Here is a 25643-nt window from a genome sequence, read left to right on the forward strand (position 1 = left end):
CAACTATCGCGTAGCACTGCGTGACATCGGACGCTCTCTGTCCATCTCCCTCCAGCCAGCTGCCACTTTATTGAGGTTTTTGTAGTGAAATGAGGAGGAATCATAGAGATAACTTCTCATTTCAACTAACTGGATCAGCTGTTCCCCATCCGTGACTGTTTCCTACAGCGCCTTAAACCAGCTTTCAACGCGAGCGACAGGAAGAAAATAGAAACAGGGCGTCCGACAAATGTTCAGCTCAAAACGTCGTGCCACGCCGCGTCGCTGCGGCCAGTTAGGACAGTCCAATATAAAATAAAGCAATGGAATTTATTTTGTCGCTGATGCAGTTATGACACGGTGTAACTCCGCCGGCCAGAGCTTCCGCCATTTTTTCGTAGCGGTGTATCGCGTCATTCAGGCAGCCAATCAGCACAGTGCTTCATTATCATAGCCGCCCTGACCACTCAGAATCCTGCATAGATAATGATTAGAGAATAGTTAGAGAATGAGATGATAAAGACATGGTTTAGAGGCTGAATTTCCAATTTTTTTTTTTAGCAAAAACAATCAAAGCTTTGCGTGTGTTAAAACCTGTGCAAACTTGACAGCACCCGCAAACCAAAGTGCCAGCTGATCTACTAACGGCGTGCAAAGACGACTGCGTCTCTGAAATGCGCAAAATTGCACACGCAATTCATTTAGTACTTTTGCCCTGATGAATAATCAATATGGGGCGTACCCGGCAGAAATCCAAAATACTGGGAGGGGAAGATGCAAATTGCTCCATTTACCACGCGCAATGAGATTTACCAAGCCTGAAAGTAATTGCGCGTATTGTGATTGCGTCTGTATTTAATACGTTTGAAAGGAAGGTGCTAATCTGCTGCTGCTGTTATTGTGACAAGGAGGCGACATCCAAAATCAAAGAATACGCAGAGAGAGAGTCTTTATTCTGCTGCATGCTATTTTAAAAATGGTTGCACAAGTTTTATTAAAGGCCACTTTATCTTTAGTTCTCCGCCTTATATCTTGCCACCTTCTTTTAATGTGCCCCCCTCCACTCGCCCACAAGCAGGCTAAGCCTTTGTGCCAAAACTTTGTATTTTATTGATTACTTATCTTATTGAACGTGAAATCATCCTTCGTAAATTACATTTAATTAAAACCTGTGCTTATTAATCACAAAACACAGGTTAAACATCATGACCAAATCCGCTCCGACCCGCTGTGTCAGGATCAGCGCAGAGACTGCAGCTTCGCCTGAATTATGGTTCTGCGTTAAATCGACGGCCATATGATGGTCCCGTCTGTCACACATTTACTGTCAGTGTTTGCTATATAATATATAATATTTGCAATATACTGTGGACATCTGAATAAAAACTTAACTCATAAATAGATTGAATCAAAGCGCTCTCCAGCTCTGTGTCTGATTGTCTTTTTCTCCTCAGATCATGCCGAGCACCGCCGGGTCACGCAAACCCGACCAATTCAATATTAAAATCAAATTCAGTCCTGTGGCCCGTTTTTCTATTTCGTATTTGTGATCTGTGCCTAAAATTGAAATATGAAAAACCAGACGTTTTTCCGTTTTTTGTCTTACCAACTGCATTTATTCTATCGCAGGTTTTCTCCGATATTGCGTTTCTTTTGGTAATGTTTAAATTTCTTTGCTGTAGTTCATGAATGTGTTTACTTGGCTCTTCCACTAATATCTCTAACTCCAACTCGTCAAATTTCATTTTGCGCTTGTGACTTGTGACTGTGCTTTCCATTCAGACTCTCCATGGCGCAGAGATTGCGCTCGCAAACCGTTAAGACACGCAACACCTCATTTAAATACTGCTGTTTGCACCTGTTATCAATTGCGCACGCAATCTTAGTTGATCACCCGCAAACCACACGCAAACAGCACGCGCAAACTTTTTCAGTGCACACGCAATTTAGTACTCTTTATTTAGGATCTTAGTAAATCAGGCCCTAAATGTCAAATTTTTCGCCAGGCCTGGCTTGCGTGCAAAATTTGGTGACTTTTGGGGCACGTTTAGGGGGAAAAAAGGCCCTCCTTTCGTCGGAAAAATACAAATGAAAAAAACGAGAACGAGAAAAATTGCTACAGATACAATAGGGCCTTCGCACTGTCAGTGCTCGGGCCCTAATAATGACACTCATTTTTGAGACATCTGATTGGTGGCGTGTTACATTTTTGCCATCAAAGTATATTGAGGATCTGAATAGATATTTTACTGCAGTCAAGCTACTGTATATCCCCAGAGCATTGCATCTACCGTTTGACAAAATCAGCATTTAACAAGGCATTTTTTAAAGTTTGTTTCTCACCAAATACATTAATTTTTCATTACTTATCAGAAATGACAGTAATTGCAAGAACTCTTATGAGGCATATATGAATTAGTGAAATACTCTCCCATGAGTTTATTTCAACCACTGTTGTGTTGTACCATCCAGGACTCAGTGCAGCGTAAAGCCACCCACTTCAAACTGCATTTAATCACACACTGCAGCACTGAATAAATATCTAATCACACACACTGAGCTGCATGAATACTGATGCACACGCTAATGTGTTTCTTATGTGCACACTCCAAGAATGCACACTCCTGAGCAGATATACACTTGCACATAAACGCATACTGAACACATACTGACACATGTCCTTTTCAAATGGAATGGGGAGTTCAGTCTTTCTCCACTTTGGTCAAACTGTGCAACACACACACACACACACACACACACACACACACACACACACACACACACACACACACACACACACACACACACACACACACACACACACACACACACACACACACACACAGCACTATTTCTGATCTATCTCAATGCCATGCCTCAACAGATTCAATCAGAGGGGAGCCTTTGCTTTTCCCCCTATCTCTTGTTTTATTTTCCTATCCCAACTCACACATGTGCACACACATTTGTTTCTTGGCTGGAGCTAGACACACAAACACAAACACACATTCAAATGAATGGGAAAGTATGTCCAAACTTTTGACGGGGTTTTACAATATATGTATCTATATATTTTTGGTTCTGTTCTGGGAAGTTGCCCACTTCAAGCTCATTTCCTCCACTAGAGCCGTGGGTGCTTCAGGGTTCTGTGCAGTACTGTTCCTTAGTTCTCTGATATTGGAAGTCACAGCTCTGAATGCTCCAATTACCCCTGGCACTGTTCACGTTCACCTTCAACTTCACCTTCTTTTCTATTTCTTCAAGATCTTGGTATTCTTCTGGCTGGATTTGGATGTGTCACAGGATCTTTGATTTCATTCTCCACCTCTCTTGGAGGCATCTCCCCTCTTGTCGTTGGGACTTCCAACCCATACTTATTAAACAAATGCTGCTGTTCACTATTTCAGCTATTTGGTAGTGATGTTCCATGTCAACCTAACCTGCCTGTATCTTCCATCCCTGTATCATGTGCCGGATTGTCTTGGGGGCACAATCTGCAGCTGAGGTCTTGTCTGGTGTGGTAGAGCCTGGCTTCTGTCCCCCTCAAGGACTGTTCCACTTTGACTTATGCTGTGCTGTCCTTTTCTCGCCACTGTTAGTCTGTTGGTGGTACATGCACTTTTATTTCTATGATGGATCATCCTCTGCACTGGATTTGTGCTGGGCCTATTGATGTCCAGTTGCTGTCCAGATGCCTATTGTTGTGTTGCGTTCTATCAATGCAATAAGGGAAAGTTGCGAATTCATATATTTGCTATGGAACAAAATTAGTGATCGAATTTTGTTCTAAAGGAGCATATGTTTTTCAACACAAATATCCAGTATAACAGTTATGTATTTACCCATACCAGAAACAGTGTTATTTAAAGGGATTGTGACATGAAAAACACATTTTTCTTGATTTTTTGTGTTTTGTTGGGTGTCTTGACATCAATTACACCCAAAAAACAACAAACTTTTAACATTCAGTGTATTGTGTGCTTTCTGGGATTTTCCGCATAACTATGCAAAAACGGCGCATGTGGTTTGGTGGCGGATCGTTACATAACGATCCGCTAAATCACCGCCCCCTCCACCCAGCTCCCTGTCTCCTCTCTTCTCCAGCGCACCATAAAGGCTGATTTATGGTTCCGCGTTACACCGACGCAGAGCCTACGGCGTAAGGTTACGCGGCGACGCGCACCATACGCTGAACCCTACGGCGTAGGCTCTGCGTCGATTTAACGCGGAACCATAAATGAGGCTTAACAAGGAGCTGTTTAGAGCCTCTTTTGTTCTAATCACCGGAGGAAAACTGCTAAGAAGACCCGCGGCCACTGACTGGACTTAAGATAAGGGGACACTGCTGCTTGCATGCCTTTATTTTTATGATTGTTTGCTGTGGTTCGCCCTCCTGCTTTTCCGTGCATGCTTCGCCTGTCGCTCTCGGCTACTCCGACGCCGCTGTGAGCGTATGGCTTGAGGAGGAGGAGGTTTGGAGGAGGAGCGGAGCAATGATTGACAGGAAAGGGGGAAAGGAAGCATTTTTCACGGCGCAAAAAAACACTGTAATAAAAAGCCAGGAAAAGAGTACTAGAGTGAAGTTTTTCTTGTTACACTCTTTTAGACACATTTGAGGGATGTTGGCCAAGACTTTTAATAGTGTTAAAAGCATGTTAAAAATGATGTCACAATACCTTTAAGTCTTTAATAGTGATATTGCCATTGCTAGATTGTTATTTCAACTCCATATTGACATTCTTTTCCAAACCATAACCTAAATCTTTTGGTTCCTTGTATGAGATCAGAGACTGGCATGGGAGTGGCAACTTATGCACTGGAACTAAACAGGGGAAGCAATTGTTGTGCCACAGGGGGCGCTGTTTCAAGTTATCAAGAGTTATTAATAAGTGTCCTTCAAAAATTATTAATTATTAATAAAGTAGATTATTTATCAAATTGAATTATCAAAATGACTTAATCAAAATGGGGCACCACCTGATTTAATCAGGAAAATGATAACTTAACAGCAGAAATCAGTCTCAAAGTATGGATTATTCTACAGAATACTAGTTAAAGGGGCAGCGAGTTCGGCACGGACTCCGGCAAACCAGCATTTGTAACAAAATAGATGCAAAACAACACAAACAACTTCTCTGATTTAAATCAATCGGAGTTTACATTAGGTGTCAAGCAGGTGGAAAACGACACCTTGGATAAATTCTGATGGCTCACTACATAGAAACACACAGAACACTAGAAAAAAGAAAAGAACAATAAAACGTTAACTACATAAAGGAAAAACAATAAATCATGTGATACAAATCTTCCAAACATCCGTGTGTGTCTCAAAACAGCGTCACGCCACGTGAAACAAAAGAGAAATGGCGGACATGGTGTTTAACCACGAATAACTGGCGAAAAGGTGCCACGAGGGTCTAACAAAGAGTGAGGAAGCCTCGTGGTCTAATCACTATCGGTCCGTGTGTTTAGTAAAAGGAGGAGAATTAAGGACCTCAAAAAGAATCAAGCAAACAGCACTGCCGGTAGATCGCACCGGCAGCTCACCGGCGCCGCAGTCGTCAGTGCGTTACACAGTAATATGCATACAAAGTTACATTAAACACAATTCACCTTTAAACCGCTCCGAATTGACTGACTGCCCAAAACAAGAACCTCACGCCTCCCTGGCTCCGGATCTGGAGGGGCTGCGAGCTTTTTCTGCGATTCACGTTTCTGCCGGGGTTTTTCAGTCCGAGACGGCCTCTCCGTCCTCTCTCCTTACAACTCTGGAATGAAAAGGACAGTTGATGCAGCGCCGCCTTGAGCCGGGCTCCTTCTGGCCTGGCCACGGGCCTCTCACGCTGTCTCGCAGCGCACAGGGGCCGGTTCCGTCCGTTGGAACATGCGGCTCGTCCCGTCAGGTCGCCGGGTCCGTGGGCTTCACGGGTCCAGGAGGCTGGAGCTTCTGCGGCTGATTCTGGCTCACGCTGACGGTCGTCCTCGGAACGCCACGGTTCCTGGTGCAAGAGAGGGCTCGGAACGGAAAAGGTTAAAGAGACAGGAAAGTCAGAGCGCTCCCCGCTCCGTGGCAACAGACCTTGCAGGTGATTCCTGGTCCAGGCCCAGAGAATAATACAGAAGCAAATCCTGACAGTTGGGCTCAGCTGCTGTGGTTGTCTTTCCCATCCTCATTCTTTTCATAAGAGCTAATTGAGAAATGTAGACATTTCACTGCCTCCAGGCACAAACTTTCCAAGTGGGGCCTCAAAATATGACCATGGATTGACTAATTAAAAAAGAAAATCCTATGCACGCATCAACTTTTCATATCACAAAACTGGTTTGATACGCTTGATTCAACACCAAATTCTAAAATCTCACCCGAGGCAGCAAATATTATCAAGCGTATGAGTCTCAAAGTCTAAATCCATCTGTTAAAGTGACAGTGAAACTGAGCCAAAGTTAGGCAGCTGTTAAAAACAAAATGAAGATGTCCTGCCTCGATTTGCTCTTCTTTTCTTTCAAGATTACATCATTCTTGCTTTACCTTCCCTCCCCCACTCCGAGGTGATGTCTAATTCTTTTTCTTTTCAGTATAAATTATTTTGTGGATAAGTGCCTTTTATATTTCAAAAGGGTCAAAAGTAACAAACTATTAAAGTGTCAGGAGTCATCAGTCTGCCTTTGCAGGTACCACAATGAATAAAAGTCACTATTTGTAGCAACCCAAGATTTTGAAGGAACAGGCTTGGAGTGTTTCCAGACGGGTGTAGTTTATTTGAAGATTTGTGCATAGCACCAAAGACGTCGAACACCATGAAAACTCGCTCCGCTGATCAAGGGTGCTAAGGGGAATCCTTGGAAAGCTGCCACCAATACTGTTGCAAAAAGCTAGTTAGCCATGAACTTTGCTGGCTTCAAAAACAAAAAACAGTCTTCTTTTAAATTAAAAATTGCCGATAATTCTATCTCAAAAAACGGCACAAAAGGCACACAATAACACTGTTAACCAAAAATGAGTGGGGTGAAACAAAATTAAACACTCATTAACAGTGGAGAGAAGATGTTAAAGATAAATTATTTTAAGTTTTCTTTCTTGCTTCTATCTTTTTCGAGGTCTCGTCTTTCTCTGAGCTTGACTTGAAGCGTGCACGCGGGAGTTACAAGGCACGGGAAATTTAAAGCGACAGTGCTCAATTAACACAACTCACGGCCACTTACACTATTTATTCATAATCAGACCTTTGATTATTTTCAGCGAGTAACATTTTCATCTGTCAAGCAAACCCTGTGCCAATCCATACAGAAGTTTGATAGTCTGGACAGAATTAGCATTTTTTGTGAAAAGAAGGTGATCTTAAGGACTTTTAACATTTCTCTGGTCCCCAATCTGACCAGCAATTACATGTTTAGCTGCATGATATCGCTCCGCTGCTGGTTGTCTCAGTGGTGTTCAGAAAACGATGTGGCCTTTATTGACAATTGGACGACGTTTTGGGAAAAGCCCGGTGTGATTAGAAGAGACGGCATTCATCCCACCCGCGATGGTGCAGCTCTTATTTCTAGAAATCTGGCCAATATTATTAGACACTCCCCCTGACAATGCAGGGTCCAGGCCCAGGATGCAGAGCTGCAGTTTAACACACTTCTCTGCTGCTTCTCGAGGACCAACGGCTGCCAATAAAACTGTAGGATCGCATTATATAATTTGCGACTGAAACAAGGTGCTACAGGTCGGACATCTCAGTCGCCATGACAACCGTAGGGGACGAATATTGGAGATTAAAGCCAGATCCGAAAACATCCCATAACTGTGTCTGGACAGAAAAACATTCAAATACATTTTGCAGCGAGGTTCTGTAAATTTGTCTTTTGAAATAAAACTAAGTGTCACTAATGTCACGGAAAGGTTGGTTGGTACGAACTAATGTGACTCAGCAATGAATGAATGACGTTTTTATTGAATGTTTAGGCAACTTTCAGAGTCTGATATGGAGTCGGCTGCAGGAGCTGCAGATCCAGAAAGATTTTCTCCGGTGATGGACCGGGATCTAGACTGGTCTCTCCTCGTGCAGATGCAACACTCCGAGTTACAGCGACTTTGCTCTTTATTTCTCACGTTTGCACCATCGATAATCCCGTTGGCACAAGTTGTCTTTATTTCTGCAGCAGAGGAATCAGATCGTTATGCTTCATGTTTTAAATATAAGTTTATGTTGTTCACATTGTTATACTTATGAGAGAGATGATCACGGACATCCACAATGTGTAGGACCCAATAAACGTGTACATTGGTCTTAATCCGTTAGTATATAGTATATACATAGTATATATATAAGTATATAATACGAGTGACAATAAAGCGGAATGAGGAGCCGTTTTTCGTCCCACCAATTTAAGTTCTGGTGTCGGTTCTTAAAATACAAACAAGAAAAGCTGAGTGTAATGATGCACTAATGCTGCCCATAAACATTCACAAACCCGTACGATCATAAAACCACAACTCTTCACGGAACGCAACACAAAGCAAAGAACAACAATCCCCATAATGGAGTGAAGCTGAAATCGGAATAAATGCCTCCAAATAAATTATTTTTTCCAGGCCTCAACTTTTGACAGGACTGTCTCAAGCTCACATCCAATGTTTTTTTTATTTGTTTTACCTGTTTTTGCAAATTTCTTGTTAAGATGAGCGGTTTTTAATGGATAATTATCTTCATTATCATATTCATATTTATGTATTTGAGGGAGGATACAGGGCGGAGTGTCGTGCTCTCATTTCCGCGCTAATTGGGATGTTCAAAGGAACCTGCGTGGATTTGGGCGTACACACAGTTTTGAACATCTGAATTTATTTTTGCGTACACAAAAATTCCACGCACGGATTCACGTTGAAATCCACGCACGTTTTTGTCAGGTTTTACATTTCCCTGTTTTATTTTGAAAGGCCATGTCCTTGAGTTTCAGTTCTGTCTGGACCTTCCTGTTTCCCATCTGCCCTGAACGTCTGCCCCTGTGTCTCGTTAACCTTTGCGTATATCTAGTCTTGTTTTTCCCCTGCTCCTTGCTGGTTGTGAGGAACCAGAGCGGCCTCCCCACGTACAAGGGGACAAGGCAAAACTGGACCTGGGTGATGAGGTGTAAAAAAAACCTCGCAGAGCGTAGAATGCCAAAAAAATAAGGCTTTTTATTTTATGTAAAAAAAACCACATACAGGCGGAGGGCAAAATCAGTATTCTAAAAAAAAGGCACAATGGGGCATAGCCTCTCAACAAGCTTCCTCCATTCAGCAGACCCCTCTTCTGGTATGCAGTTGCTGTTTATAAACCCAAGTAGGGTGGAGAGGTTGAATGGACACAGGTGTGCCACAATCAGCAAAACCAGGCACACCTGTGTGCTGCTCCCCCGCAGACCACGCCCAATCCTCAACTCTGCCACACACATTAAAAAAAAGTCCGGTGATGGTGAGAAGGGGAGGGGTTGCTCACTTTCTCACACTGGTCCGTACTGTTTGCTCCCTCCATGTTCTCCTCGTCAGGTTTTCAGAGTTTTCTGTTTTCTGTTCAGGTTCTGGTTTTTTGATCCTGCTCAGCAGCGCTTTTGGTTTTGTTTTTGAGCAATAAAACTCAGTTCTTTAGAACTCCTACCTCCTGCTCTCCTGCATCTGGGTCCCACTAAAACCATTCCTGACAGTTTTGTTCATGAGGCCCCAGGAGTGATATTTTCTGTTTAACAGGAACATGGCTTCAGGAGGAAGAGTATGTTAGTTTGAATGAATCGACTCCGCCCGGCTACTAAAATCATCATGTTCCTCGAAGCACGGGCCGAGGCGGAGGAGTCGCAGCAATTTCTAACTCCAGTCTTCAAACTTTAATCTGAACCTGAATGCGATTATAATACATCCGAAAGCCTCACACTTTTTCTGAAACTCCCGAGCTGGAAATCAGAGAAGCCAGTTGTGTTAGTGGTAGTGTATCGGCCCCCTGCTGGGGCTTATCTAGAGTTTCTGTCAGAATTTTCAGATTTCCTTTCCGGTTTATTGATCATTACAGATAAATTCCCCCCCGCCGGGATCACCACCTTATCGTGGTGGGGTGGTTTGCGTGTCTCCATGACCTCTAGGGCTATGTCGGCTGGAGTCTAGTACTCCTGGTAGGGTCTCCCATGCCGAACAGGTCGAAGGGTAGAGGCCGGACAAAGAGTGATCCCCTGGTCCTCCAGGTTGGGGGTTGGGCTGAGGGCCGATAACCTGCTCCCGTAAAAAAAATACACTATTACAGAAACCACAAACAGAGCAAGAACACACCTGGGGAACGTTGTGGCCAGTCCTCACAACTGGAGAGACATTATGACGCGCAGGGGCCAAAGCCGACCAGAGCACCAGGACGCCCTTGGGCCGAACAAACCACTGCTGCACCCAAGAAACACCATGATGATCGGGAACTGGAACATGCGAACACTCTACACAAGCGGCAATTTATCATTGGCAGCAATAGAAATGACTACGAGAGGGATTGACATAATGGGAATAAGCAAAACACACTGGACGGGACATGGAAGAATGGAATCGGCAGAAGGAGAAACTATCATCTATTCGGGAAGAGACGACGACAACCACAGGCAAGGTGTAGGAATACTGATGTCGAAAACAGCAGCAAGAGCACTGATTGATTGGACTCCAGTCAACGAAAGAATCATCCAAGCCAGATATCATTGACGACACATCAAGCTTACGTTCATACACATCTACGCACCAACAGAAGATGCAGAATAACAAGTGAAAGACGAATTCTACATGAGACTCCAAGATATACTCGACAGCAGGAACAAGCATGACATGTTGATCGTGACAGGAGACATGAATGCGAAGGTAGGAGATGAACACCAAGAGTATGCAAGGATCATGGGCAAGCATGGGCTCGGGAGGAGGAACAACAACGGGGAAAGGCTATGCGAAATGTGTGACATGAACGAGCTAGTCATAACAGGAACCCTGTTCCCACATAAAGACATACACAAAGCAACGTGGGTATCTCCAGATGGCAAAACACAGTACACAGATCTGCAGATATCGGAAGTGACCACTATCTTGTGTGCTCAACAATCAAGCTGAAACTGAAGAAAAAAACCAAAGGAAAATAAAGCCACCAGGGTGACTCAGCTTATGGTGTGAGAGGACGCTGGCGTTGTCTGTTCGCCGCTTCTCCGCCGTTGTTTTTAACTCTGTTTTTATCCCTGTTTTTATCTAATAAACTGAGCTTTTTGCTCAGTTAAGTTTTTAGCTTGACTTACAAACTTTTTTTTTTTTAAAAAGAACTTTAAATCAGTTTCGTGGACTGCTTTTGCCTCATCTGACGATCTACCCTGCAACGCCGGCGGCCCCCCGCTGGCAAATCCCCAGCTGTAGCCGACCCTCTGGACCTCACCTGCAGTCTGTTTCTGCTGGATGTGTCCCCGTGGCCATCCCCCGGGTGGACTTCGGCGTCTCCGCGCTCGGCTGGCTCTCAACCACCTCCTTGGCCAGCCCGATCACTTCAGCCTCCGCCTCTGCTCCTGCTCTCCGCATGGTGTCTCCTCCTCCCCGCCGATGCTCGGCACCCTCGGTTTCACCTCTGTTTCTCCCGTGGATTGTCCTGGTGTACGCGGCCACGGCGAGTGGCTGTCCCTCTGCACCGGGCGTGCGTCTCACTGCTGGCGCCGGGTCTTCTCCCACCACATCCGGCATCATGCTTCAGTACTCGTCTCAGCAGCTACTGAGACTCAACTCCCTTGCCATTCCACCTCGCATCTCAGTTATCAAACAACTTGGACTTTTACTTCTGCCCCGCTATACTCACAGAGGCTGTGGCCGCAAGTTTGTCATCCAGCGTGGTCATTCCAGAGCAATACCATCCATCTGGTCTACCGCGCGTACCGTCAAACCTCTGGTGCATCATCTGAACACGCCTGTTGCCGGAACTAGTAACGGGAGAAACATTGCGAGACTACAAGGCGCCAACGTAGTAAACATCGCGAGACTGCAACTCGCCAGGCAAAACGGGAAACCTGGAGTGGATTGTAAAGATCACTATAATGCACTCCGATCTGTGAAGTTTTCCAGCCCCTCAAGCCTAAAAATTGAACTTTTTAATGTTCAGTCACTCTCAAACAAAGCCAGCCTTATACATGATCACATTCTGGAAAAGGAGATTGATCTAATGTGCCTCACAGAAACATGGCAAAAACCTGAGGTGTACTCCTCACTAAATGAGGCGTCCCCACCTGGTTTTAGTTATTTTGAGAAGGCTCGCACCTCTGGCCGTGGTGGGGGCCTGGCTGTCCTCTATCACAGCAAACTTGATCTCTCCCCCATGGCACTGCCTAAGCTGTCTTCTTTTGAGTGTCTAGCATTTAAATGTCTATCCCCACTCCCTACAACTTTTCTTCTCATCTATCGCCCACCAAAGCCAAACCCAGTTTTCATTTCTGAATTTCAAGAGTTACTTATGACAGTTTGCACAACATCAGCCAATGTTGTTATAGTTGGAGACTTAAACATTCATGTTGACTCACCCTCCTGTCATTCTGTATCAGATTTTCTTCAGCTTCTGGACTGTCTTCACCTCAAACAGCTTGTCGATGTCCCCACGCACACTCGGGGGCACACATTGGACCTGGTTATCACAAACTCTGATCACCTCACCAACCTCCACATCTATGACCTCGGTGTCTCTGACCACAGGGTCATCTCGATGGATCTGCTGCTATTGTCCTCGCATACCAAGCCGAAACGCCAAATCAGCTTCAGAAACCTCAAACGCATAAATCCGGCCTCTTTATCCTCTGACCTCAAAAATGTGTCCACCTCCACAGAACTGTTATCCATCGCTGACTTAGTGGACTACTACAATAACTTCCTCAAAAGCATCCTTGACACCCATGCTCCCACTAAGACAAGGACTGTAAATTTCACACGCTCCGCCCCCTGGTTCACTCAGGAGCTACGGAAAATGAAGGAAACTGGGCGTGCTCTCGAACGGCGTTTCCGAACATCAGGGCTTGCTGTCCACAATCGGGCTTTCCGTGACCATCAGAAAACCCACTCCACTACGGCCATTGAAAACCCAGAGACAGCTTCTCCCCATACTCTCTCTTTTTTCTTTGACACCAGACAGCATGAGATTGAAGCTGTCAGTCGCAAAATGAAACCCACCACGTGCATCCTGGATCCTTTCCCCACATGTCTTTTAAAATCAAATGTCCATGCCATAAGCCCCCTCATCACCCAAATCATCAACCACTCTCTTCAAGTTGGCCATCTTCCATCCGCCCTTAAAACTGCAGTCATCTGACCCCTTCTTAAAAAGACCACTCTAGACCCCGATGACCTGACAAACTACAGACCCATCTCCAACCTCCCATTCATTTCTAAAGTAATGGAAAAAGTGGTTGCTGCTCAGCTTCACAACCATCTCCATGAAAACCACCTTTTTGAGACATTTCAATCCGGCTTCCGCACAGCTCACAGTACCGAGACAGCACTGGTCAGGGTCACAAACGACCTGCTGATGGCAGCAGATGCTGGCTCTCCATCCCTCCTTGTCCTGCTTGACCTGACCGCTGCATTTGATACAGTCGACCACAGGATCCTCCTACACCGCCTACAGTTCACCTTCGGACTCTCCGGCACCGCCCTAAAATGGTTCCACTCTTACCTCACTGGAAGAACTGAGTTTGTTGCCTTGGGAAACGCCAAATCCAGTATACATAATATCACCTGTGGGGTCCCCCAAGGATCGGTGCTCGGTCCAACCCTTTTTATCCTCTACATCCTTCCTCTTGGTCACATCATTAGGAAGTACGGACTCTCTTTTGTGTGTGTGTTTTACCACCTTTATGTTGCTTTCCAGCCCATCACCTGCTAAAACAAAGCTGCTCTTCTCCTGGCCAGTAAATGAAACACAGGCCTGAATCTTTTTAAATCACATCTGATATGAGACTTGTTCCAGCAATATTTTTACATTTTGGAGAATCTTCCTTCCCTGGTTACCACCAGGCTCCCTGGTAACCACCAGGCCTTGCAGCAGCTACCACCACCACCAGGCTCCCTGGTAACCACCAGGCCCTGCAGCAGCTACCACCACCACCAGGTTTCCTGGTAACCACCAGGCCCTGCTGCAGCTACCACCACCACCAGGCTCCCTGGTAGCCACTACTGTAAGTTTTTGTTTTGTTTTGTTTTTTAAGTGGAACTTGAATTGATCGAATACTCAAAATGCCTCCAAAAAAGAATGTGAATCTTAAAGACTATGTAGCTGATGATGAATACATTACTGTCAGTATGGTAGCAGATCGTTAGAAAAGCAAAAAACTGTCTTTAAAGACATGGATCTGCAAGAGAAGAACTTTAAAACTTTTTTGCAACTATTTATGGAGGCAACTAACAAACGAGTAGACGAGCTTGTGAAAGATGTCACAGAATACAAACATAGTCTTGAGTACACACAATCACAGGTGGAGGACCAGAAAAAGAACAGTGAGGAGCTAGTCGCAACGCTGAAAGAAACACGCAAAGACTTAAGCACTGTGTGTGAATCAGCATTATCACTTGACCGAAAAACTGACTATCTAGAGGGACAGACAAAAAGAAATGACATTATTATTGATGGAGTCTCTGAGTCAGAACAGGAGAGCTGGGATAATACTGAAAGCAAGGTTCGTAAGATTCTAGTAGAAAATCTAAAGATGAATGAGGAAGAGATTGAGCTGGAGCGGGTTCATCGCATTGGAGCCCCTAAGGCAGGTAACCGACACAGATCGATTGTTGTCAAGTTTCTCCGATGGAAAGACAAGGAGGCAGTCATGGCAAGGCGAAAAAAACTAAAAAACACCAACATCTTCCTCAATGAGGACTTCTCCGAAGCAGTAAGGCTGAAAAGAAAAGAACTCATCCCAAAGATGAAAGCTGAAAGAGCCAAGGGGAACATTGCTTACATCCGCCATGACAGACTCATCGTCCACCCTCCATCCCAGAGAAATGCCAAAGGTGAACTGTTAACACAAACTATGAATTAAGAATTGAAGGTGTCCACATTGACACACGTAGATTCACACAATTAGAAGACATGTCAACTTACTCAGTACAACATGGTGTTACTGTCAACGTTGCCAAAGAAAGGGCTCAGAATTGCCCATATTAACATATGTAGTCTAAGAAATAAAGTCCAGGATATCAATAACCTGTTAACATCAGAAAAAATGAATATCCTTGCCATTTCTGAAACTCATTTAGATAATACATTTGATGATGCTACAGTAGATATACAGGAATACAGCATATACAGAAAAGACAGACATAACAAAGGAGGAGGCGTTGCAATCTATATTCAGAACCACATCCCTGTTAATGTCAGAAAGGATTTAATGTCACATGATGTCGAAATGCTTTGGCTACAGGTCCACTTGCCACATTTAAAACCTATCCTGTTAGGATGCTGTTACAGGCCACCATGCTCTGACAGTCAGTATCTGGACAACTTGGGTGAAATGTTTGAACGTGCATGTGATGAAAATAGAGAAATATATATTCTAGGAGACCTGAACATAAATTTTTTGGCAACAAGCTGTAATCTAAAACAAAAAATTCTTAATTTAACCAGAGCCTGTAATCTTACTCAAGTTATTGATCAACCAACAAGGGTGCATACTAACAAATCAGGAATTCAGGTTTCATCTACATGCATTGATCATATTTATACCAATTATGTCGAACTCTGTTCCAAGGCTGTAACTGTGCCCATCAGCTTCAGTGATCACAATTTGGTCGCCATATCAAGTAAGAGCTAAAGTCCCAAAAGCAGGGCCAAAAATTGTTTTTAAACGATCATACAAGCACTTTTGTCCAGATCAATATGTAGCTGATGTCAGAAACATTAATTGGTCTGAGGTTAATAAACAGACAGATATAAATATGGCACTTAAGGTTTTCAAAGAACTACTGGCACCAGTGATGGACAAGCATGCACCTATCAGGAAGCTGACCGTGAGAGCTCTCAAGGCCCCTTGGGTCGACAATGAATTAAAAGCACTTATGAGCCAAAGAGATAATGCAAAAGATGTGGCAGCTAGGTCTGGTTGTATATCTGATTGGCAAAATTATCGTGAACAAAGGAATTATGTAACTAAACTTAATAAAAAGAAGAAAAAAGAGTATTATAGATCTAGGATTGATGATATAAAATATGATGGAAAGAAGCTCTGGAACACTTTAAATAACATCATGGGAAGGAAGAACAATTCCACTCCATCATTTATTGAAGCTGAAGGGCGTTTTCTAACTAAACCAATAGACATAGCCAATCATCTCAATAATTACTTTATAGAAAAAGTCAGTAATCTGACTAAGAAAATGCCAACAGTTTGAAGTAAACCATCATATACATGTATACAGGATATAATAATGAAAAATAAGAACTGTACTTTTGAATTTTGTAAGGTAACACTAGAAGAAGTGCAGAAACTACTATTATCCATACAGGCAGAGAAGCCATCTGGAACTGACAATTTAGATGGAAAGCTATTGAAATTTGCAGCCAGGTATATTGCCACTCCAATATGCCACATCTTTAACCTTAGTCTTCAGAATAATGTGTTTCCACAATCCTGGAAAGAGGCCAAGGTAATTCCCCTACCCAAGAACACTCGTGTTGCCTTTACTGGCTCCAACACTCGTCCAATTAGCTTGTTACCTGTTTTAAGCAAACTTTTGGAAAAAATTGTATTCAAACAAATACAATTGTATTTTTCAAGAAACAACATAACATGTATTTACCAGCATGCTTACAGGGAAGGGCATTCAACAGGTACTGCCCTTTCACATATGACTAACGACTGGTTAAATGACATTGACGAAAAGAAAATAGTGGGGGCAGTTCTACTGGACTTCAGTGCAGCCTTCAACGTCATTGACCATAGTTTGTTGTTGGCAAAACTTAAGTGCTATGGCTTTACTCAGCCATCCTTAAAATGGATCGAGAGCTACTTAACCAATAGGAAGCAGAGGGTCTTCTTTAATGGTAGCTTATCAGACACAGGACATCTATCAAGTGGAATTCCGCAGGGCTCATCACTTGGGCCTCTTCTCTTCTCCATATTCACAAATGACCTTCCACTTGCATGTACCAAGTCCAGCATGGTAATGTATGCAGATGACTCCACACTCTATATGTCAGCTTTTACAGTGGAGGAAATAGTTTTGGTCCTCAACAAAGAGCTACAAAGTATATTTGATTGGGTTACTGCTAATAAACTTGTTCTAAATATTCCTAAAACCAAGAGCATTTTATTTGGGTCAAAACACACCTTGACATCTAGTCCCCAGATGGATTTAATCCTCAATAATATGGTTGTTGAGCAAGTACAGGAAACTAAACTCCTTGGGGTAACCCTAGACTGCAACTTGACGTGGTCAAAGCACACAGATATACTAGCTCAAAAGATGGGGAGAAACATTTCCATAGTTAAGAGATGCTCTCATTTCTTAACAACAAAGTTGAAAAAATTAGTCCTGCAGACACTGGTACTGTCACAATTGGCATACTGTGCGATGGTGTGGTCGGGAACATCGAAAACTAATTTAGGGAAGCTACAACGGGCTCAGAACAGAGCAGCTCGTGTTGCCCTTGATTGCACGTTAAGATCCAACATTAATGGCATGCATGTTCAACTTGGCTGGCTGAAAGTAGATGCAAGGTTAAAATCATCCCTAATCTCCTTTGTGAGAGACATTTATCATCTGAAAATCCCTGATTGTCTATATGAACAACTTACACTCAGTGCTGACACACACTCATATCCCACCAGACATGCAGTTAGTGGTAAATACTGTGTTCCAAAAGCAAAAACAAATTTCAAACAACAAACAGTACTCTACAGAGCTATTGCTGAATGGAATTCTCTTCCGGGTTACATTTCTAAAACCCAGAGCAAAGTCAGTTTCAAAAAACAAGTTAAGAAATACATAGCTCACAAAAGGTAGTGTAACCATAAATTATTTATTTACGGTGTGTCTTGCTGTATCTGAGTGTGTTTTGACACTGTAGATGTGTGATGATCCCCTACAAAATCACATGGACTATATCTGATTGGATGTTAAGACTATGCTTTGCTCCTATTTGCTGGCTAAATGAATTGCTAAATTTGCTGATTTGCTAATGGCCGGTACTTTTATAGACTGTACGTTGTCTATGTAAATCTTTTTGTGACGTTCGTTACATTTGCTGATTTGTTAATTGTTGTTACTTTTTTAGACTGTATGTTGTCTATGTAATTTTTTTTGTGATGTTTGTTAGTGTATTTCTGAACTGTATTCTTATTTTTTTAATCATATTATTTTATTGTTTTATTGATCGGACCCCAGGAAGAGTAGTTGATGTAAACTTCATCAGCTAATGGGGATCCTAATAAAATCAAATCAAATCAAATCAAATCTTTTCATTGTTATGCTGATGACACACAACTGTACGTTAAAACTGGTTCCACCTCCTCTGAAACTACACCATCACCATCTGCACTCTCCATCTGCCTGGAGGAGATAAAGGCGTGGATGAACCACAACTATCTACAGCTAAATAGCTCTAAAACTGAAGCCATTCTCATCGGTACTCCCCACCAGCTACTCTCATCATCCATAACCAGCATATCCTTCTCTGGCCAAACCATCCCACTTTCCAAAACAGTCACCAATCTGGGTGTCAAGTTCGACCCCCATCTGGCATTTGAATCCCACATCAAACACCTCTGCAAAACCTCCTTTTACCATCTACGAAACATCGCCAAGCTACGCCCATTTCTGACTCTTCAAGACGCAGAAAAATTGGTCCACGCCTTTGTCTCCTCCCGGCTCAACTACTGCAATGCACTCCTCATTGGGATTCCTGGCAAGGGCCTTCAAAAGCTCCAGCTTATTCAAAACAGCACTGCCAGGATCCTGATGAGGGTGCGAAAACATGAACACATCACACCCATCCTCCGTTCCCTCCACTGGCTTCCCATCCATCACCGAATTGAATATAAAATCTCCCTGCTCACCTACCACTGTGTTCATGGAAATGCACCCGCCTACCTGAAGGACCTCATCTCACCCCAAATCTCCCAAAGAACCCTCCGCTCAGCTGACAAACACTACCTCCACCCCCCCCAGAACAAAGCTAAAAAAAATGGGAGATCGGTCATTCCAGGCAGTTGCCCCAAGGCTCTGGAATGCCCTGCCTGACCACGTGAGGACCCCCCAGACCACAGACTGTTTTAAAAGAAACTTAAAAACGTTATTTTTTAAGAAAGCCTATCCCGGATGTCCTGGTCTTTTAGAATGTCCTTGTGCTTTTTTTGCTAATTTAGCTTTTTTTTTATTTTATTTTATTTTTTTTAATTTTTATTTCTCTTTTCTTTTTATTTTCTATTTTTCTTTTTTTTCTAATCTTTATTGTAAGCGCTTTAAGACTTGTTCTTCAGGTGAAAATGCGCTCTATAAATACAATTTATTATTATTATTATTAAGTATGACACCGCAAAGCTGAAAGAGAAAAACATCTTGAAGACCTTTGCCATCAGCCTAAGAAACCGGTACGAAGTCCTTGAGGAGGAAGAGCAGGGAGAAGTTGGAGATGAAGAGGTGGAGCGTGACGCCCGAATAATGGAGAAGGCTTACAGGGAAGTGGCTGAAGCAGTCTTGGGAAGACCTCAGAAAAAGAAGAAGCCATGGATCGGCGAAGAATCGTGGAGGCTTGTGGAACAAAGGGATGCCATAAACAAGAAAATCCTGGGTACACGTTCCGAAAGACTCAAAAACCAGCTAAGAGAGAAGTATGCAGAGAAGAACAGAGAGGCTAAGAGAAGCATCAAAGCAGACAAGAGGAAATGGGTGGAAAACATTGCAAGGGAAGCTGAAAACACTGCAAGGAAACAACACATGAAGACGCTGTACGGGCTCACAAGAACACTGTGCAACGAGAGACCCAGACAGAGCACAGCAGTGCTGGACAGGGATGGGAACCTCATTAGCGGAAGGGAGGCAATAAAATCGAGATGGACAGAACACTTCAGGGAGGTCTTGAACAGAGCAGAGCCAATAAATCCAATAACTAAAGAGGATGAATGCGAGTTCAAAAACTAAATTGAAGAAATCACAATTGATGAACCAACACTGAGCGAAGTCAGAGGGACGATAAAAAGACTACAGAATGGGAAAGCACCAGGAATCGATAACATCACAGCTGAGCTGTTGAAGGCGGATGTAGAGTTCTCAGCAAGGAAAGTCCATCAACTGTTGGGAAAGATATGGAGAAATGGGAAGATACCAACAAACTGGAAGAGCGGCCTCATTATCAAGATAGCAAAGAAGGGTAATCTTAAGGAGTGCAAGAATTCGAGAGGCATAACCCTCCTGTCAGTAGTAGGAAAAGTACTCGGAAGAATTATTGTGGATCGCATAAGAAATGGAATCGACTGCAGACTCAGGAAAGAACAAGCAGGATACAGGACTGGCAGGGGAACAACTGCGAAACATAATTTAACAGGTTAATGAATGGCAAGCAACACTATTCATTAATTTTGTAGACTTCGAAAAGGCTTTCGACTCCGTCCATCATGAAAGCCTGTGGATCACAATCAGGAAGTATGTAATCCCGGAGAAGATTGTGAGAATGGTCCAATCGTTCTATGAAGACTTCCAGTGTGCAGTGGAAGACCAAGGAGAAATATGCGAGTGGTTCAACCTTAAAACCGGCGTGAAACAGGTGTTGGGCGTCGCCCATATGCCCATGTGAACTCTGAACTTATAAATGTATGTGAACAATTTCAGGAGTATGAAGACCAGTAAAGCCAGACTTTGGCCCTTCTTCCTGAAGTCAGAGTTTATGACCCCCTGCTGCTAACTTCTGGGCCTGGCTCGAGATAGTAAGTTTATGACCCCTAGAGGGGGGGTCAAAACAGTGAATCAGCAGGGTTTCTGCCAGGGAACAGACTCCCTGGGGATTTACGACACCTGGGGGGGCCGGACGCAGCGGAGCCCGAAAACCAGGCCTCGGAGGGGGGTGCTGCCTCTTTGAACAGACCCAAAAGCTATAAATACTAGCAACCCCCCCCTTGCCTGAAACCCGCTTTAATGTGCCTCCTAGAATGGCCGCCTTGCCATGAACTACAACCCCCAGCATGCCTTGTGTGGGGGGCGGCGCCTACAAGCGGCGCGCATCCAATCGCAACGAGGCACCGATGACGTCACCGCAGCGCGCGTAGGATCAAAACGTTGCGCTGCTCCTTTTCCTGTCTCTCTTCCGATCAACCTTCCATCCTGAGCAGCTGGATCTTTGGCTGCGGGCCAAAGATCCCATCTCCCTTCTCCCCCCGGCTGGGCGGAGGCGGAAGGCCCGCAACGGACCGGGCCTGCGGAGCTCCGGCTCCCATTGACTCTTGGTCTCAACTTTTCATCCGGAGCTCCGACTCCCACTTCACGTGTCCCCGGTTCCTGGGAGCTGGAAAGGGGGGGAGAGCCGCTTCGAAGCTCGGCCCCGATCTAGGGTAAGACCCGTTCCTCTTTCCTAACTTCTCTCTCTGCTCTTGAGTTCACCTGAAAGGACCTGTGGCCAGCCTGCCCCGCGCAGACCGAGACGCATCCCGCCGCCCCGTCCGGGGCCACGTGCTCATCAGCCCGACGGTAACCCGCATGTCCCAGAAGTGGACTGGCCCCGCGCGCACCCGAGACGACGTGATAGCCTCCAGACCGCGGGGGGAGCGCCGGCTGCTTCACACTGCACCACTGTCCTCTTTTGATTCCAGAGTCGGGAGGAGGAGCGGGCTTGGATCGGACTCCGACTAAAGACCCGGCAGGAACCCCTGATCGGCACCCGGAGACCCGAGGAGGCGTGAGGTTTTGAGACCTGGGTTATCAGTAACTTAAGAGCGTTTTCAGAGCTAAATCTGTGTTCAGAGCTGAGATTACATTATCATCATGACTGTATTAATTTGTAGTCACCACTTTCTGCTAGTCATTCATGTTTTAAAGCGCTGTTTTCTGCCGTAGTCACGTTTAAAACACCGGGAGTAACATCCGGTCTAGATTTGCACGTGGCTTAAAAAGGGTTCCGCCACCTTTAAATACAACAGGAGCCCCGGCTTCTTTAAACATTGCAGCCACGTTTGAACTGTAGAGGTTCTGTATCATCTTTATTATTGCTTTGATTTCTTTTTTTTTCATTCCATGCATTTGACTTTCATTTCATTTATATGTTTTTCTAGTTAATTAATGGTTTATAATTACGTAGTGTGCCATCAGGATTTTATTTGGGGTGTTGCGTTTATCATCTTTGATACCCGTATGTAAATAAATTCTGATTGATTTTTTTTGAGTGGTTGTTGTTATTTCATGCAAGATTTGGTCACAAACTGATTGTTTGAGTAGAGCCAGAGTTCGGATCTCACTCCTTCAATTGTTATTCTGTAAGTGAAAGTAAGATTTGCTGTTCTGCAGGATAATCCTAATCATATGAGACTGATTTTCTGCTGTTTAGTTATCATTTTTCCCTGGATTAAGGCCCCGGGGTGGTGCCCCTACGAGAATTATTATCATTTTGATAATTCAATTTGATAAATAGTCGACTTTATTAATTATTAATAATTCTTTAATAGAATTATCATTAGCCTTCGATAACTGGACAGCCAAGCTACATGAGTTGCACAACATAAATGGTCCACCCGCGTGAGGTTCTCAATAGTAGCAATATTTGTGACCAAGTTTGTATGAAATAACAGAACATTAATTTTGATCGGGAAAGAAAATATTTTTATTTTTCTTCCCCTCATTACCTGATTCCTACGGTTATTTTAAAACCTGTTAATGGCAACCTCGCTTCACTAAGGGTTGGTTGCTTTGTTAAGTTCTTTAATTTTATTAATTTGAACTTTTATTTTTCATCACACGATTATTAATCTTGTGATTGATTTCCTCTGCAACCTTACTTCACTGAAGCTAATGCTACTGCTTCACTGAAGGTAAGGGTTGGGTTTGCTTTAAGTTCTGTTAATTTTATTAACCTGAACTTTTTCTACCACTCAATTTTTGTGAATCTGTTTGAGTAATTTCCTTTTGCAACCAGGTTTCATGGAAACTAATAGTTGGCTCACTGTAAATTCCTGATTTTATTAATCTGAACTTTTATTGGTGGATCACTATTTTATTAATCTCTGATTAATTCCCTTTTGCAACCATACTTAACTGAAGGTAATGGTTGACTTCAAGTTCTTTAATTCTATTAATTGAACTTTTGTTGATTACCCCATGTGAGTTATGAATCTTCTCAGATTAATCTCTACCGTGTTTTATTAAGTTGAATCTTTAATTTAAAGTTGTTATTTAAAGATTCCTCCTTTTTAATTCACTTTATTAATTCCTTTCAGTTGGTTCTTGCTTCTAAGGTTATAACCAATACCCCAGTCTCTCAGGGTTTGTTATCGGTTTAATTTCTTCTAATCTGGGTGATAACGTGAGCTGACTTCGTTAATAAGTGTAATCTCTTGCCAGAATCTCAAGCGAAGCGCTGGTGTCTGGATCGTGAGCTGTGGTGTGGTTTTATTAATGGCAGAGAGCTCATCGCAGTGGACGGAGAACCAGCAGAGGTGGACAGGCTGATGGAGATGGACCGACAGGCAAGTCTGTTCTTAGGCTGGACCCAAAAAGTGGCGAGCCCGGTCATCTCATCCCCTGAGCCCCCTGGTCAGACGCCACTGTGAGTAAGCCAATAAATTAATTACCCGAAAGGAGCTGCGGCCCTTCCCAGTTTCACTGTTACTGACGCTGAAGAAGTAGCTCAGCGTTTTCTTAAAGTAAACCAGAGAAGAACAGATCACGGCTAACAACCAAGGCGCAGACGCCGTACCTCAGAGCACAGGGGGGTCCCACGTTTTACCTTTTTAGCCAAAGAACACTGAACAGCTGCATTAGCTTTATGCAGCGGCCCCCTCGCAATTTTTCTGACCCAGAAGTGGAAGTCCGCTCCACACCTGGAAGGGGGGTAGGATACCTTGGGGCGTTAAAGAAAAATTCCTCTTTTTTTTTCATTCCATGCATTTAACTTTCATTTCATTTTTATTGATTGATGTTTTTCTAGTTAATTAATGGTTTATAATAACGTAGTGTGCCATCAGGATTTTATTTGGGGTGTTGCGTTTATCATCTTTGATACCCGTATGTAAATAAATTATATTTGATTTTTTTTGAGTGGTTGTTGTTATTTCATGCAAGATTTGGTCACAAACTGATTGTTTGAGTAGAGCCAGAGTTCGGATCTCACTCCTTCAATTGTTATTCTGTAAGTGAAAGTAAGATTTGCTGTTCTGCAGGATAATCCTAATCATATGAGACTGATTTTCTGCTGTTTAGTTATCATTTTTATTACTGGATTAAGGCCCCGGGGTGGTGCCCCTACAAGAATTATTATCATTTTGATAATTCAATTTGATAAATAGTCGACTTTATTAATTATTAATAATTCTTTAATAGAATTATCATTAGCCTTCGATAACTGGACAGCCAAGCTACCTGAGTTGCACAACACAGGGATGCAACATGTCCGGCTTCTTGTTCCTAATAGTAATGGATTGGATAATGCGTCGGACAGTTAAAAAAGGAGAAAATGGGATTTGCTGGAAGCTGACATCAAAACCCGACGATCTGGACTTCACGGACGACGTAGCATTGCTCTCCTCTACAAAACGACATATGCAGAGTAAAACAACACAGATATGAACGAAGAGGCCAAGCGAGTAGGACTCAGGATCAATACACAACAAACAAAAACTATGAGGATCAACGCAAGAAATCAGGAGAAAATCCAAATCAATGGGCAAGACATTGAGGAAGTAGACCAGTTCACCTATTTAGGAGCCACAGTTTGTAAAGAGGGAGGCGGAATGAAGGACCTAAAGAATAGACTGTCGAAAGCGAGAGGAGCATTTGTCAGACTTGGGAAGACCTGGAGCTCTAACAGCATCACCAGAAGAACAAAGCTGAAGTTATACAAGACACTAGTAGTACCAGTATTACTATACGGATGTGAGACCTGGAAAATGAACCAATAAGACAACAAGGCTGTCAACGTATTTCATAATAGATGCCTACGAAGAATACTCCGAATAAGTTGAGAGATAATAAGAGAAGATCACATCAGTAATATACAATTGCTGGAAAGAGCTGATATGAGACCACTCAGCAATGAGGTGAAGTTGCGAAGATGGAAGGTGATTGGGCACATACTGCAGCAGGACCACAACAACGACTGCAACATAGCAATGACTTGGGGACCAGAAGGGAAGAGAAGACAAGGAAGACCAAAGACCACCTGGAGACGCACCGTCGAGAGGAGAAAAGGGAAGGAGTATGGAAATCATGGCTGCAAGTGAGGATTGCAGCAGCCGACCGTCAGAAGTGGAGGAGCTCTGTTGAGGCCTTATGTGTCAGGTTTTGACACTTCCTCCCAGTTTTAGTTTCAGTTCTGTCTTGCCCCGCCTGTGTCCCATCTGCCCTGATTGTGTCTGCACCTGTGTCTCGTCATGTCTCGTTATCCCCTCAGTATATCTTGTCTTGTCATTCCTTGGTTCCCTGTCGGTCCGTACTGGTTCTCCCTCCATGTCTCCTCGTCGTTTTTCCTGTT

This window comes from Cololabis saira, chromosome 4 (genome assembly GCF_033807715.1).
Source record: "Cololabis saira isolate AMF1-May2022 chromosome 4, fColSai1.1, whole genome shotgun sequence".
NCBI lineage: Eukaryota > Metazoa > Chordata > Actinopteri > Beloniformes > Belonidae > Cololabis > Cololabis saira.